Genomic DNA, 15,094 nt, shown 5'->3' on the forward strand with positions numbered 1-15,094 from the left:
AATCAGTATGAGTTCACCTGTTCAGTGTCCTTTAAATCCATACACCACAATGGGAGAGGCACACTGACTCTAAAATTTGGCTCAAATGTGGTACAAAGAGGTCTTTGACATGAGCTCTGAAATTATAGCTTTCTGACAGAATGATTCGTCTAGAACAATTTCTTAACCTTTTTAAAATTATTGCTCCTACAGGAGTTCTTGTTGATTATCTTTTTTCCTAATTGCCTCTCCTCCATAAATACCATAGATACAGTATACCGGTTTATGTCCTTTCCATAAACAATTGCAATATCGAAGCTTTCTTGTGATTGAAGAACCAATTTTCACCTTCTTCTGGGGTTGATATTACTCACATTGAGAATGCATAGTCTAGAAAATTCTTGTATCTGTTAGGAAACTATTAGTCTGGATCCTCTGAGAGGCAGATGCCAAGACAGATTAAACATGCAAGAATTTTAGGTGAAATATGGTATGAAAGTATATGTAGGAAGGGAGCCAGATAACAGATCACAGAAGTCCCATTGGATTGTGGTAGTTGAATGTGGAAGCAATTATCAGTAACAGATGATTGGTATTTGTAAATACCCAATACTTGCTGTCCAGCACTTCTTGGCATACCTCGCCCTCTGTTCATATTAGGTACCACTAACCTGATGGAGAAGGGGCTGAATTCCCTTCTGATGGAAGGAGCGGAAACAGAATAAAACCAAGAATTTCTGGAATCGGCTGGTTCTCACATGTGTCTGACTGCACTTGAACTTCTGATTTTTCTCTACAATCATCTACCAGCAGTGCTATCCTACTCACTGGAAGTAGAAGATGAGGCTTTCCTTGACCAAGGAGAGTCCATGAATATGCCCAGACATTCACTCTTTATTTGTGAAAGGAGAAACTTGTAAATCTGCTCCATCATGACATCTGCTTCTTCTCTCAATCCAGGCACATGCTATTGGTTTCTCTGTTGGCAGCTTCATGTTCTTCCCTTTCACCTGAGTCAATTGAAATAACAAGGTGAATCCTTTCAGACCTCTCGAAATGCATAAGGTTGGTCAGCAGAGCTGGGCTTTACGGGATTTCCACCAGCACTTTTGTAATTCTCATGGAACTCCACCTAATGACATCCCTCTTCTTTTCAATGTCATATGTAAAAATAATTCTAACCTCATCAAAAACTGGGAGTCCTTTCATCCTTTTTCTGCCAGGTGGTCAATAATTTAGCACATGCTTCCTCAGCAGTTTCTAATCTGCCAAAAAGTTGCTCCAGAGCAAGCAGCTACTTAAGTTTCATGACTTTTACTCCATGTACCACCTCTAAACTCTCCACAATTCCCTGAAATTCTTAACCTCAAAGACATTTTTATTCCTTCCACAGTTCCCTGTTATATTTAAATCTTAGCTCAAATTCCTTATCCACTGGGACCTACAGTATCTCCCCTCACCCCTCTCTCTTCCTATTCCAGATTCATAAGCTTTATTTTGGGTCTTGGGTATTTCAGGCACAGTATGCATGGCCTGTCCTATTTTTGTCAGCCCAATATCCTGAAGAAGACACTTCTGGATCTGATGTGGGTTGAGATTTTCTCCCTGGACTTAGAATATCACTGATGGATATTCTACTTTCTGAAGTAATACAAACTAAAAACTAATTCTTTGTAGGATATTTACCATCTGTCAGCATAAGTTTGAAGATGCTATTCATCTCTCCTGCCCAAGGTCTGTGTGGGCAAGAGATATAGAGAATGAAGGGGACAGAGAACTGTGTTCTGCTGTATTAACTTTGTCCCTGGCCAAGCCTGGAAATCTACCTGTGAACAAAGAGGGAGATGTTTCTACATTGTATTTTCATAGACATAAAGGAGTCATGTTTCTAAAGCAGTCCTGAATTAGAAACTGGGACAGAATGACTTGCTTCCTAGAAGGGAAAGAGTGTTCTCTTGTATTGATTTATCTAAAGGAGTCAAAATTTCCAAGTATTCCAGCCCAAGGGAACCTCTGGGCTTGTATGGCTGAAAGATGAAGTTACAAACACCACTTTGTACAAAATTCTCTTGCTCATAAATTGAAGTTCAGCAGCAGGAAATGTTCTATCATTGTATAAATTAGAAATGCATTAAACAACATAAAACAAAATTTGACTAACAATGGCTCAAATCATATATATGAGCCACTGATATGTGTATGTATATATATATATTATACTTAATAATAAATCTATAAGCAATTGATTTTTAGGTTGACACAGCAGCTCTAACCTAGACCTGGTAGATATGTATGAGATTTTCTTAGTATTCCCTTAATGTTACCAAATGGCTAGTTCAGCCCCAGATATTAGCTCTTTGTGTAACTGTGCCCCAGTGTAGGAATTAGGAGGATGGCAAGGGCAGAGAGAGAGGAAGAGGGAGAGAGAGGAAGAAGTAAGAGAATAATTAAGACAGAGTCCTGGCAGCCCGGGTGGCTCAGCGGTTTAGTGCCACCTTCAGCCCAGGGCGTGATCCTGGAGATCAGGGTTTGAGTCCCACGTCGGACTCCCTGCATGGAGCCTGCTTCTCCCTCTGCCTGTGTCTCTGCCTCTCTCTCTCTCTCTCCTCTCTGTGTTTCTCATGAATAAATAAATAAAATCTTTAAAAAAAAAAAAAGAGTCCTTCTTGCAACCCTCTCATACATTATCAACCAGAAGCTCCCCAGCAGCCATCACCTTACATCTCACTGGTCTGAATCGACCCAACACTACCCCTCAATCAACTATTGACAGAGGGTATAGGGTCCTGATGCTTGACTAAGAATGGCCACAATTTATCTCTTGAGACCTCGTGCATTGCCAGCTAAGTAAAACTGAGCATTGTTGGCAAAGAAGAAATGGAGTCAAATAACAGAGCTGTGACAATAAAGGCAGAGCTGATAATAGTCAGCTGGTGCATAATGCTGTGGTTTTTTTTTTTTTTTTTTTTTGGCAGTGAAATCTCTTACACTCTTTTCAATATTTTGAAAATCGCATCTAAATTAAAGGACTTTGGGGATTATCCATTCCAAATGTTTGTATGCCCTTCCAAAAGAAAATCATTGCAGTGCTCTCAATTATACTATGTATCATACTACAGAGAAACAAAATCATAATAAGCTGTGTGGACATCAGAATGGAATCTTCACCTTCGTTTTCCAATATCTTTTACTATGTTTGGCCCTTAAAGACACTCAGAAAGTGTTTTCTGCCTGAAGTAATGGAATAAACCCTCATTGAATAGGTGAGTAAACTTAGGCCCATAGAAGAGAAATGACAAGTGCAAGGTCATTCAATTAGTTATTCCCAGAGCCAGAACCACAACTTGGTTCTTCTGCCTTGTGCTTTGACTTTAGTTTTCTCATTTTCACATGCTACTTGTTCAAAGGAGGTGTCTAAGGATTTTCTTGTGTAGCCTAAAAATCAATTGTTCAGAAAATACTAAGAAGGCAGAGCCATAAAAGAGTCTCTCACCTAAGATCACATGTGGAATCAGGAGAGAATAAAAATCATGACTTAGAAGATAGAAATGCACCTAGGAAACCAAAACCTGTAGGTGGGACTTACCTTGAAAGTAAGAGAAATGTTTCTCTTCTTAGGTGAAGAGCTCTGTGCCAAGTCCCACCCGAGCTTGGCTGCACTTCCCAGGAAGACCTGAGTGGCACCTCTTGGCCAGCCTCCTGACTCTCAGCTGACCCTCTGGTTTGATATTTTTAAATCATTTCCCTGGAATGTATGAACTATCTTTGGATTTTCCTAAGCCACAGTGTAGTGGATGTGAGATGAGAATGGATGGAGAATGATTCTTCAACAGTCCTGTGTCTTGTCCAAACCAACCCCTGCTGGCAGAATGGCACTTATGCTATGAGACCACAGATGATTAGCACATTAAACAGCCACAACCTGTAATAGGAGACAGTTTATTGGGGTAGATTTTATATTGTGATTTGTTTTCCTGATTACATAGAGAGAGTAGAAAACAACTCCCTTTTACCACCTTGTAGAGACACTAATAAGCCTTCATCTATGGGTAGAAGGCTTTGTTAAGATACCCTTCTCCCTGTCTCCACCACATTCTACTTCTCTACCCCTTGGAACAGGTTGTCTTTTATGTTACCCCAAGACTAGGTTGCCCAGAGGAATGGCCTTGCCAGAGAGTCAGTGTTAGGGAGCTGTTGTTGGAGTCAGGGTATGGGATCGAATTTAGACTCTCTGTGGGTCAATTTATAGAGAAGGTTGATGACTCAAGTCTTAGGTTTAGCTTCATAACTGAATAATGAACTATATGATGCATTCAACCCTCATTTCAAATGATGGCTTGGCTAGTTAAAATCAGATTGTAAGTGAGCCAGCCCCATCAGCTAATATCCTGCTCACAGCTGAATTTTTATGCACTCAGAGAACTGCTGTATCCCCTACCTTTTCCCAAGCATCTAATGTACAATCTGTGCCTTCTTCCTGTTCTCCTCTGGGCTTTCTTTTCCCTCTTTGGGTGCCCAAACGCCAGCATTTGCAAGGTATATATGGCACCAAGTGTTTACTCCCTGTGCTTCCTGTGTGCTAAGCATTCCTTAGAGTGAGTGGCTCCAGGATTTTCCTTCCAAGGGGTGATGACAATGACTTAACACAGAAGTCTTGGGCTCTAGAAAAAAATATTAGCTCCCTTCAGACACCTTTCTTGCCCTCCCTGAGGCACTAAGCTATGAGAGATTTGACAAGAAGATGCTACTCATGCCTCATCAGCACAGACTAAAAAACAAAAAACAAAAACAAAACAAAACAAAAAAACAGGAAAAAAATTCCAATGGGTTCAGGTGAGTACTGTCAAACTATTAATGATGAACAGATGCTTTCAAGGCACTAGAGTCACAATCTGAGAGTGTCAGCCCAGTGTGTCAGCAAGCTGTAGGTGGGATAGCATGGACCCCTCAGTCCCAGGAAGGGCCTCATGTGCACAGGCCAGTTTGGGGGTGTCAGGGAGCACAGCCGGCAGCTGGGTAAAAGTATAGTGGCTGTGTCTGAGCGGCTCTCCTTCCTATACCCATTTGGCACCTGTTAGAAATTATTTTTAAAAATGGATATCCCAGAGAACATAGAAAACCTGAACAGATCAATCATTATGGAGCAAAACTGCCAGAGTTATACACTACCGGCTCACGTCAGTCCCCTCAGGCCCAAACTGTTTCATAGGCCAATTCTTTCACACCTTTAAGGAACAAGTAATTCCTGTACTATTGATGCTATTGCAGTATATGGAGAAAAAGGAAATCTTCCAAACCAATTTTATAGACTCAGCATAGTATTGATAATAAAACCCAATAAAGCATGGTTAAAACACACACACATGCACACACACACACACACACACTACACCAATCTACCTTATGACTATGCACTTAGCATAAAAATCCAAAATTCTAAAATAAAATGCTAGTAAATAGAATCAAGTATCATATTACAAGATTAATATATTACATCAAGGGATGTCAAGGTTTGAATATTATAAAATTTATCAATATTATTCCCCATGTCAATGCATTATTTTTAGCATATTATGATGGGAACAGATGAAGATCAGGAGAGAAACCTGAAAGAGTCTTGCATTTTGTTACTGACAGTCCACTGAGGAAACACAGCACACTCACCAGGCCACTGGAGAGAAACCCCGGGTAGGTCACAAGACCCAGAAGGGGACATCTCTATTGTGGTTTCTGCAAGAAAGAACAGGCAATGCTGGGCAGGCAGATTTTGGGGGTGGGCTACTTGAATGATTTCAGCTGGCTCTGGGGCATAGGAACTGTGCCTGGGTGTCTGATGCCTGGCCCTAGGGTGATAGGACCATATATTAGGGCCATATTAGGACCCAGAGTGGAAAAACCCCTGTGAGGAAGGTGGTGGTGATGTGCACTTAATTAGCTGCTCAAGAAGGGGAGCCAAAGGTCCTCTGGGGAGGCCTTAAAACTGAGTCATGAGGCACTTACATATTATGTAAGCAAAATGAATAATAACATAATTTCAACAGATTTTAAAAAGATATTTAATAAAATATACCATCACTAATTAGAAAATAATAAAAATGGAATAAAAATTTATAAAAACCATTAATACAATTTAAATATTTCCTTGCCATGATTTTATATGCAAAAGCCAGCATTAGACTTGATAAACAGACTGAATTCTCGTTACTGTCAGAAACAAGATGTCTATTAGCATCACATTTTAATTATATTCTGAAGTATTAATATATATGTATATGTATATGAAGGATTATCCGACACATGGAGAAAAGAGAAATAAATGCAAATGTTAAAGTTACCAGTTACATATAATGTAACTGTATGCTTGGAAAATCTGAGATAATTGTTAAAATATTAGAAACTATAACAAAGAAGTCTGATTATGAAATTGAAATATAAAAACATCCATCCATTGCCAAGATGTTTAAAGGAGAAATATCTAGGAATTAAATTTAAAAGAAATATGTAAAACTGATACACTGGAAACCTTAAATTCTACTAAAGATCATAAAATAATATTGAATAAATTGACATACATATGTCAAAGTAAGAAAGTTCACTAATATAAAAATTCTTTATACATATTCTCTAAATTAATATAAATTTGAAATTTCAAAAACCAAGGTGGAATTTGGGGAAATTGTTAACGATATTTTGAAAGTAACCTGCAGGAATAAAGACAAATAACAAAGTAAAATAACCTTTACCAAAAATGTAAGCATACTGAAATTTTAAAATGTTTATATTGGCTCAGTGATAGGTAAATAGACCAATCAATGTAATATAATAGTAAGAAATAGACCTTAGTATAATGGGATTTTGCAGATGATAACGGTAGCAGTGGAGGAAAGATATATCATTTAAAATTATATTAAGACAACTTGCTATCCTTTAGAAAAAAAAGTCAGTGGCGAATTTATTAAAGATTTGAATGTGAAGAGATAGGAATGAATATAAGTGGATTTCTTTACACAATTGCAGTATGAGAGACATTTCTAAACATGATGAAAAACCAGGCAACCATTAAAAGAATTAATCCCTTTGATCGTTAAAGGTAAAAATAAAAAAAGATAATAACATAAACCAAATCATGAAAGAAGTGACAGCCTGAACAATATTTACAATACATTAACAAAGGATTAATTTTCTCTCTGTATATAAATATATGACTATTTTAAGTTGATAAGACAAAGAACAAACAACCTTTTACACACTAGGAATTCAATACTATTTCTAATAATTTTTTGCTAAAGAGATATTCACACAAGTATGCAAAGCTCTGCTTAACAGTAAAATAGTTGTAGTGTTATTTTTAACAGAAGAGAGGAAGGAAGAAAGGAAGGAGGAAAGGAGGGATAGAGACACAGAGATAGGGAGAAGAAATCTTTAAAAGGAGATCTATCAATTAGGAATTGGCTCTAGATAAAGTCTTTTTTAGAAAAACATATTTTTTTTCTCTTTAAATCCAAATATGCCATTTGGAAGGCTTTGGAATTTTTTGAATTTCTGTTTAAAAAAAGTTTTTATTTTTATATTCCATACTTCCCTTGTATTACAAAGGACTCAAAGCAGCATAAAATGATATGTAAAATTCAGTGACATAGATAAGATGAAAAGTCACATCATGAAAAATAGAGGAAAAATGAGAAAGCAAGCCCAATAAGCCAATACTATGGTAAAAGGGCCCATGTTTTTGAAATGTTGTTTCATATTTCAGGCTGAGTTTTCTGGTGGTCCAAAAAATAAATAAATAAGTAAATAAATAAATAAATAAATAAGCAAGCAAGCATAGAAGAAAATCACAATACAGAGTGTTTTTTTTTTTTTATGTTGAACAAAGATTATCTTTAGTCTCCAATTTTAAAGAACTTCTTCCATTGATTTTTTTAGATTATTTATTTTGGAATCAAGGGCACACTGGACAAAGTAGCAAAATACATTTTCAACGATATTATCCCTATATTATATACTATAGCAGGTTAAAATTGAATAAACAATTCCAGATATTTCTAAGCATTTTCAAATGCTACTATGTGGCAAATATGATCCTGGAGGAATGGTAAATAGAGAAGTGTTTTGACCTCAGAGAATCAACAAAGCATAATGATTTAGATATTGAGCAATGTCTCTGGATCAAATTGTTGGAGGTTGAAATCTCTGCTCCACCACCTAATACAAGTTCTTTGGAAAGTTGCTTAATCCCATTATGCCTCAGTTTCCTTTCTTTCTTTCTTTCTTTTTTTTTTTTTTTTTGTAAAGTAAGAATAAAAATAATTGCTAATTCATGAGGTTGTGTTGATTAAACTACTTAATGCATGTGAAGTATAGAATACAAGGTGTACAGGAAGCACCAAGAAATGAGGTATTCCATCATATTAATCTTAGAAGTATATTCAGAATGCAAAAAATTGGAAAAGAATTTTAAAAACACTGTTATTTGTCAAGATGGATAATAGTTCCCTTTAATCTTTGTACACTAAAAAACAGTCAAATTCTAGAAAAGCATACGTAGATGGTTATTATACATTCTTTCACATTTGGTCTTTGATTTTTTCAACTCTGGGTATTCGAATGGTTCATTTTGTGGACAGAAAGGAGCTGAGTGGTTATAAGTGTGGAAAGGCATCTCTAACAGGGCAGCAGGAGTTCAGCTGGCACATTTAGAGTATGACCTTTCTGTCCTTGGCTCAGAATTCAGAAGAGAGAAAGTTTCAGAGTGAAGCACCAACAGAAACTTTATAGAAACAGAGTGGCTTTGTTACTTAGGGAATAGCTTTCCAATGTATCCTGGAAGAGTCTTTTCTCAGCCCAGTGGGTTTCTGGGTCAAAAACTAGTTTCTCACTAGGGAGTGACCCAGACTGGTGACCAGAAGATTCAGGCCAGCGCACCCTTGAAACCTGTGTTTCTGGGGAGGTCAGAAACCTGCATGTATATAGTGGTTTATGTCACATCTGGATAAAAATGTGAACCATCTGGTCATTTCTTTGTAACCCAGAGGCCAATGCAGAATTCCTTAGAGCCATTTAAAAAATACACATGCCTAGGCCATACTCTAGAGAGAATGACTTACTTGAGCTGATTTAGAATTTTTTTAAAAGCCCTCATGAGATTTTTATGTGTTCCCTCAATTGAGGATTGCTACCTTAAAAAAAAAAAAAAAAGAGGTTCACATTCCCATCTATAGATACAAGTGTCCAAAGGGGAAGCTTAGCATTCAGAACTTTTACAGGTATCACTCAGATATTTTTTTAAGATTTTATTTATTTATTCATGAAAGATACACAGAGAGAAAGAGGCAGAGACACAGGCAGAGGGAGAAGCATGCTCCACGCAGGGAGCCCGACATGGGACTCGACCCCAGGTCTCCAGGATCAGGCCCTGGGCTGAAGGCGGCGCTAAACCGCTGAGCCACCCAGGCTGCCGTATCACTCAGATTTTTAACTGGACATATGCTGCCTTTTAAACTCTGGCTACAGTTGTCTCAAATTCTCAGTACAAATCCCACCAAAGGACTGCTTCACTGAGATTTCTTCCATTTTGAGGGATATTATATTTGCCTATTGACCTTTGGTCTTAAGCTTCAGTTTTCATTGAAACTATTCAGTTTATGGCTTATTCCTGGTTTTTTGGATGCTCTCCCACTTCCATCCTCCACCAAGCCATATGTACAGTTAGGTTCCTGTCCTTAATTTTCATGGAAAACCTCTCATAGATTATTGTGTATTTCTCAGAATTACAGAAGTTTTGTGGAAGGTGGAATAGGATCAAGTTGCAAAAAGCCAAATGGGCTCTGACTGAATAAACATCTCTGGTCTTAAAGAGTGATGGCCTTCAATGTTTCCTGGACTCCACTGTGATACTTGTCCTTCCTCTTTCCGCTGCCTTGCTCGACTCCTAATTTACCATTCATTTTTTTAAAATTAACTTTATTAGTTTATTTCACATAAACCAAACAACATTCACTCCAAGTATACAATTTGATGAGTTTTGACAATTGCATACATAGTAAAATCACTGCTGCAATAAAGATGAAGAATGTTTATATCACCCACAAAACTTCCCTCATGCTTTTTTACAATCCAGCCTCTCTCTCCTCAGCTTCATGCAATCCCTACAGGCAGGTGACTTCTTATCCATATAGAGTAGTTTGCATTTTCTAGAATTTTCTAAAAATAGAATCATGGTATTTAATATCTTGTGTTTCTCTTCTGTGTCTGGCTTCTCTCACTAAGTATGAGGATTCTGAGATTCACCCATGTTTAGTCCTGAGAATGGGAGTAGTACCCCATTGTATGGATAGATCACATTCTGTCTATCCATTCAACTGCTGATGAACATTTGGTTTGTCTCTAGTTCAGGACTATTGCAATACAAATCCTACAAATGCTGAAAGATTTGTGTACAAGCCTTCATGTGGACATAAGTTTTGTTTATTTTGGGTAAATGCCTAGGAGTGAAACGGCTGGGTCATATGACTTCACTTAAGAACCTGCCAAAGTGTTGTATGTTTTACCATTAGCAGTGCATTAAAGACATAGTTGTACTCCATCTTTGCCAACAATTGGTACTGTCAAGTTTTGGGGTAGGGGGCTTCTTGTTGTTTTTTGATTTAGGATTAAAATGGGTATGTTAGTAGAATGATGTTTTATTTTTCAGCTCTAGAATTTCCTTTTTATTCTTTTTTATATTTTCTATCGCTTTGCTGAGAATCCTGTTTTGTATTCATTACATGTGTATTTCCCTAATAGTGGCTTAAAAATCCTTATCTGGTAATCCCAGCATGTGGGACTCCCCGGGATTAGCCTCTGTTCCATGTCTTTTCCCTTAAGAATGAGTCCCATTTCCTTTGTTATTTTTAGATCAAGTAATTTTGGAATATAGTGGACATTATGACTCTTATTTTAAGGCAACTCTGGACTCTGTTATTTTTTCTTGAAGATTTTAATATTTTTTTCTCTTGCAAACAACAAATTTGATTAGATCCAGACTTAAGTCCTTCTTCACCTGCAGGAGGCACGGCTCAAGATCAGATCACATTTTTTACCCTTAGCTGAAAGCTATTTTGAGTCTGCTAACACATGCACTCGTCAAGGACAAGCCAGAAACCCAGGCAAAGGTTACATAGGGGATTTGGGGCTCTTTGCAGCTTTCTCAATGCCATGCTCCCTCTTCACTTTTGTTGGTTGCTGTTCCTCATGTACCTCCCTTTTGTTCTTTAGTACAGAAAGATAGTTCCTTTTTTTTGGTTTCCCTTTCAAAATCTCTCTGCTTTTGTTCATTTGCAGTGCCTTCAGGTGGTTGTTTTTTGTCACGTGTTAGCATTTATTGTTGTTATCTGTGGGTAAGTTAGGGGCTTATGCCTTTATACCACAAGCAGAACTCTCTTGTTCGTTTTTCATGCTAAGAAGATAACTATTTCTTGCAGCTTTTTTTCACATTATTCCAAGTCATCTTTTAAAGGTCTTACCTTCCACCCCTCAAGTGACTGATGGTGTTTTCCAAAATAAAAATAGTTCTATCCCTAAGACAAATTTGGGTGCCAGCTGTTAAGATAGATTATCTTTCTTTCTATTTGTTGTTGTTGTTGTTGTTACCCAGCCACAGAGCCAATAATTCAAGATGAGAGTATAGATAGGTGAGCTCAGGGCAATAAACACGAGGAAGACTGAGCATGGAACAGTATAAAACATTCTATAGTTCCACATAGTATGATCAGCTGAAAACAAGACGAAGAGAGAACAGTAGACAAGGCTCCAAGAATAAAGTTAGCAATCACCTTAACTAATAAGAAAAGCAGTCCAATGTGCAACGTGGCTGTTCCAGAACTGAAACAGAAAAACCCCTGGAATTGGATGACTGGATACCAAGGAAGTGCAGTGGGGGTGCAGTGTGCCATCTACAACAAGACTTAGGGGCAGATGACGGATAATGACTTAGCGAAGCAGACATAGAACTGAAGCTCTGAGTCATTTGCGATGAGACGACTATTCCCAACTCCATAGCAAGGAGAGATCGGAAATGAAAACCAAAATGACATCATCCCAGCATGACTTTGATCAGTCAAAGTGCTGAGTGACTTTGTACATTTTGTAATATGGTCACCTACTGATAGTTTGTATTTGCTTCTTCCTGGAGTTTTAGAGAAATAATCCTATTCCTGTCTGGTTGGAGTAGAAAATATCTGGTCACTGTCATGCTGTGCATGCAGACACATTTCATGCTGGGGGCTCAGAAGGCACTGTACAAAAACAGCTCCTGAGAGATGGTGGAGGGAGACCCCAGGGACCCTCCCAGGAAATAGGTTTTGGTCTGAAAATTAAACGAACCACAGAAGGTTTCCTGGGCCAATCCAATTATTGCTTTATTAATAATTTTTAAAAATATATATATAGTCCTCCTCTTGGACTCTCTGGGGTTACTGCACCACATATTAGCTGCTCTCTTTCCTCTGTGTTCAGTCCCTCTGATCTAAACAACTGCTCATATCATTATCATTCTAAGGACAACATCCTCAATCTCATATCTTCCTCTAACCTAAACTACGTCTCCTCTCTCTTGTTCTTGGTCAAGCTACTTGACCAATATTTCAAATATTCAGAAGCATTATATGTCATCTACATAGAAGCTATGAATGTTAATACTTGTGAGACCTTTGCCTATCTTAAGAAATAGAGTGTTAGCAGAACCACTGGGTCCCTGGTGTATTTGTCTGCAGGGGACTCCATCTGCCATCCACCTTGGGGTTCCATTATTCTGATTTTTGTGTTTTTCATTCTCTTTCCATCCACCATAGTTTCATCCATATATATATTTCCTTTAATGATTGGTTGATATTTTTTTACATATCTTCAATTTTATGTAATTTATGTCATGTATTTTTTTTCAGACTGCTATTTCCTGTCAATTTGTTCAGAAGAATTTTTGTTTTGTGTTAACTGGCTATAGCATCCATTTTCACTGGTGTGTAATGCTCTATTCCATGACTATAGTTGAATTTATTTTTCTATTCTGCCTTTGAATGACATTTGGAGTTTTTTTCAGATTTTATCATTTAAAAAAAATGTTTGTCTTTACATTTTTTTCTTAGGAATTCTTATCTACTTCTTTAACCTTTAAATACTTCTTCAAATTTTAATTTCCCTCCTCTTAGACTCAAATATTCAAATTCTGCTGGACATTTCCATTTGTGTATCTTCTCATTACCCACGCTCATTATCTCTGATTCATCCTTAATCCTCATTCTGCATCTAATTCCTCATGAAATCCTGAAAATTTTTACCTACAAAATATTCTGGAGTCCATTCCCTCCTTGGCAACCCTACTATGACTATCCAAATTTAGTCTTTTATGCAGTCTTACTTGGGATGTTGAAATAACGACCCAGTGAGTTTTTGTGCTCTCAGGCCTGCCCTTTTACTTACAACCAAAAGAGTGATTTATCTAAAATACAACTTGGCCATATCACTTCCTAATTTAAAATTTTTAAATACCCCCTGGCTTTGAGTCACCTACACTGTGAAATACAAACTCCTATTGTGATATACAGGCACTTCCCAGATTCCTCATTCTGAGCACATCCCATATCCCTCTCTGTTTACACTTCCAAAAACAAAGATCTTAAGGTTCTTCTAATTACACGATGTGACTATCTTCCTCCAGGCCTTGCATATGTAGTCCGCCTGAGTTGCACACCCTTGCACCTTTCTTCACCTACCTATTTATTCATCAAGACTCAACTCACTTGTTACCTTCTTACTGTGCCCTGTTCCTACTTCTCTCACAAGACCTCATTTGGTTGTTGAGAGTATTAGTGTACAGGTCTATATTTTCTTCTAGAATACTTAAACAGAATACCTTTTACTTTTTTATATATTGAGCACTAATACAGTGTCTAGCTCCTAATTTCTTCTCAAAATGAAAATGAAACTGTGGACCTGAAATAAAGGTCAAAGTCTTTCATCAGACCCTATCTCTATAGCCTCAATGAAATATCCTCTGAGACCACCAATATCCTTTTCCTCAATTTTCAAGCAAGTTTCTGATGCTACTTAGTTTTCTTAGTACTTTAGAATATATAACATATGGTCTCTATAGAGGGATACATACTGTTGTAAACCGAGTGTGCTGGTGCCAGTTTGTACACCCACTTAGTCAGCGTTCCCAGGTACTACTGCTAAATAGCAAATCAATTCCCAAATTAATGATGTAACAACAACCACTTTATTGTGCTCACAGATTCTGAAGGCCAGAAATTCAGATGGGGAACAGGGAGAATGTCGCGTCTCTGCTCAATAACACCTTAGTCCTTAGCTAAAGTGTCATAAGCAGCTGGGGGCTAGAATCAACAGGACCCTTTTTCACTCTCATGTCTGGTACCTTGTGTAGAAGTGCTGACAGTCCCGACTCCATCTCTGGCCCTCCATATCGCTCATATTCACTTGATGACCTCTCTTGAGGTCACATGTTATGGGCCCCTTGAAGATTAATGGAGATTAAATTTGAAATGCCTGCCAAGGCCAAGATGGGGGGACGCTTGCTTTGGCCTCCCAGAACTCTATTACAGAGTACAATATTACCCTTTTTTGATGCACAGGTGGTGCCACAAGATCTAATTAAAGGTTATCTGTTAATTAGGTGCATGTGAGCCCTTCAGTCTCACTTCAGTGTCCTTGTGCATATCCTCTCACTCTATAAAACCTATGGAATAAGGTCTGGACTTGGTGGAGAATAGCTGTGCAGTGTCTGGATCATTATCCCCGCAATGCCCCCATGTATAAATAAAACTCCATGTAAACTGTATGGAGTGGCCTGCTTCACTTTCTGGTCTCAAAGTGCATTCTCAATAGTGGGGACAGCTCTTCCTTCCTCATCTTCTAACACTTAGGCTGGGCTACTTGAATTCTTGAAATACCTGCTCATGGCATCTCCACGTTGCTCGAATTTCTTACAGAATATTCACGGAGTCTTGAGAGGGAGCCTCTCCAAGAATTACGTAGAAGCTACCTGGTAATTTTGTGACTTGTCACATGGAATCATTTCTGCTCTACATGACTGGTTGAAGCAATCGTAACTTCATCA

General features: G+C 37.9%; 1 protein-coding gene across 1 annotated transcript in view; it reads right to left on the reverse strand.

The window, feature by feature from the left end:
• Window positions 1-807: 807 nt before the first annotated feature.
• Window positions 808-15,094, reverse strand: part of LOC118350911 (uncharacterized) — a 119,413-nt gene continuing 105,126 nt past the window's right edge. Inside the window, exon 6 of the transcript XR_004805613.2 lies at window positions 808-989. The gene's annotated coding sequence lies outside the window, so the exon portion shown is untranslated. The remainder of the gene's footprint in view (window positions 990-15,094) is intronic.

This window comes from Canis lupus, chromosome 16 (genome assembly GCF_003254725.2).
Source record: "Canis lupus dingo isolate Sandy chromosome 16, ASM325472v2, whole genome shotgun sequence".
NCBI lineage: Eukaryota > Metazoa > Chordata > Mammalia > Carnivora > Canidae > Canis > Canis lupus.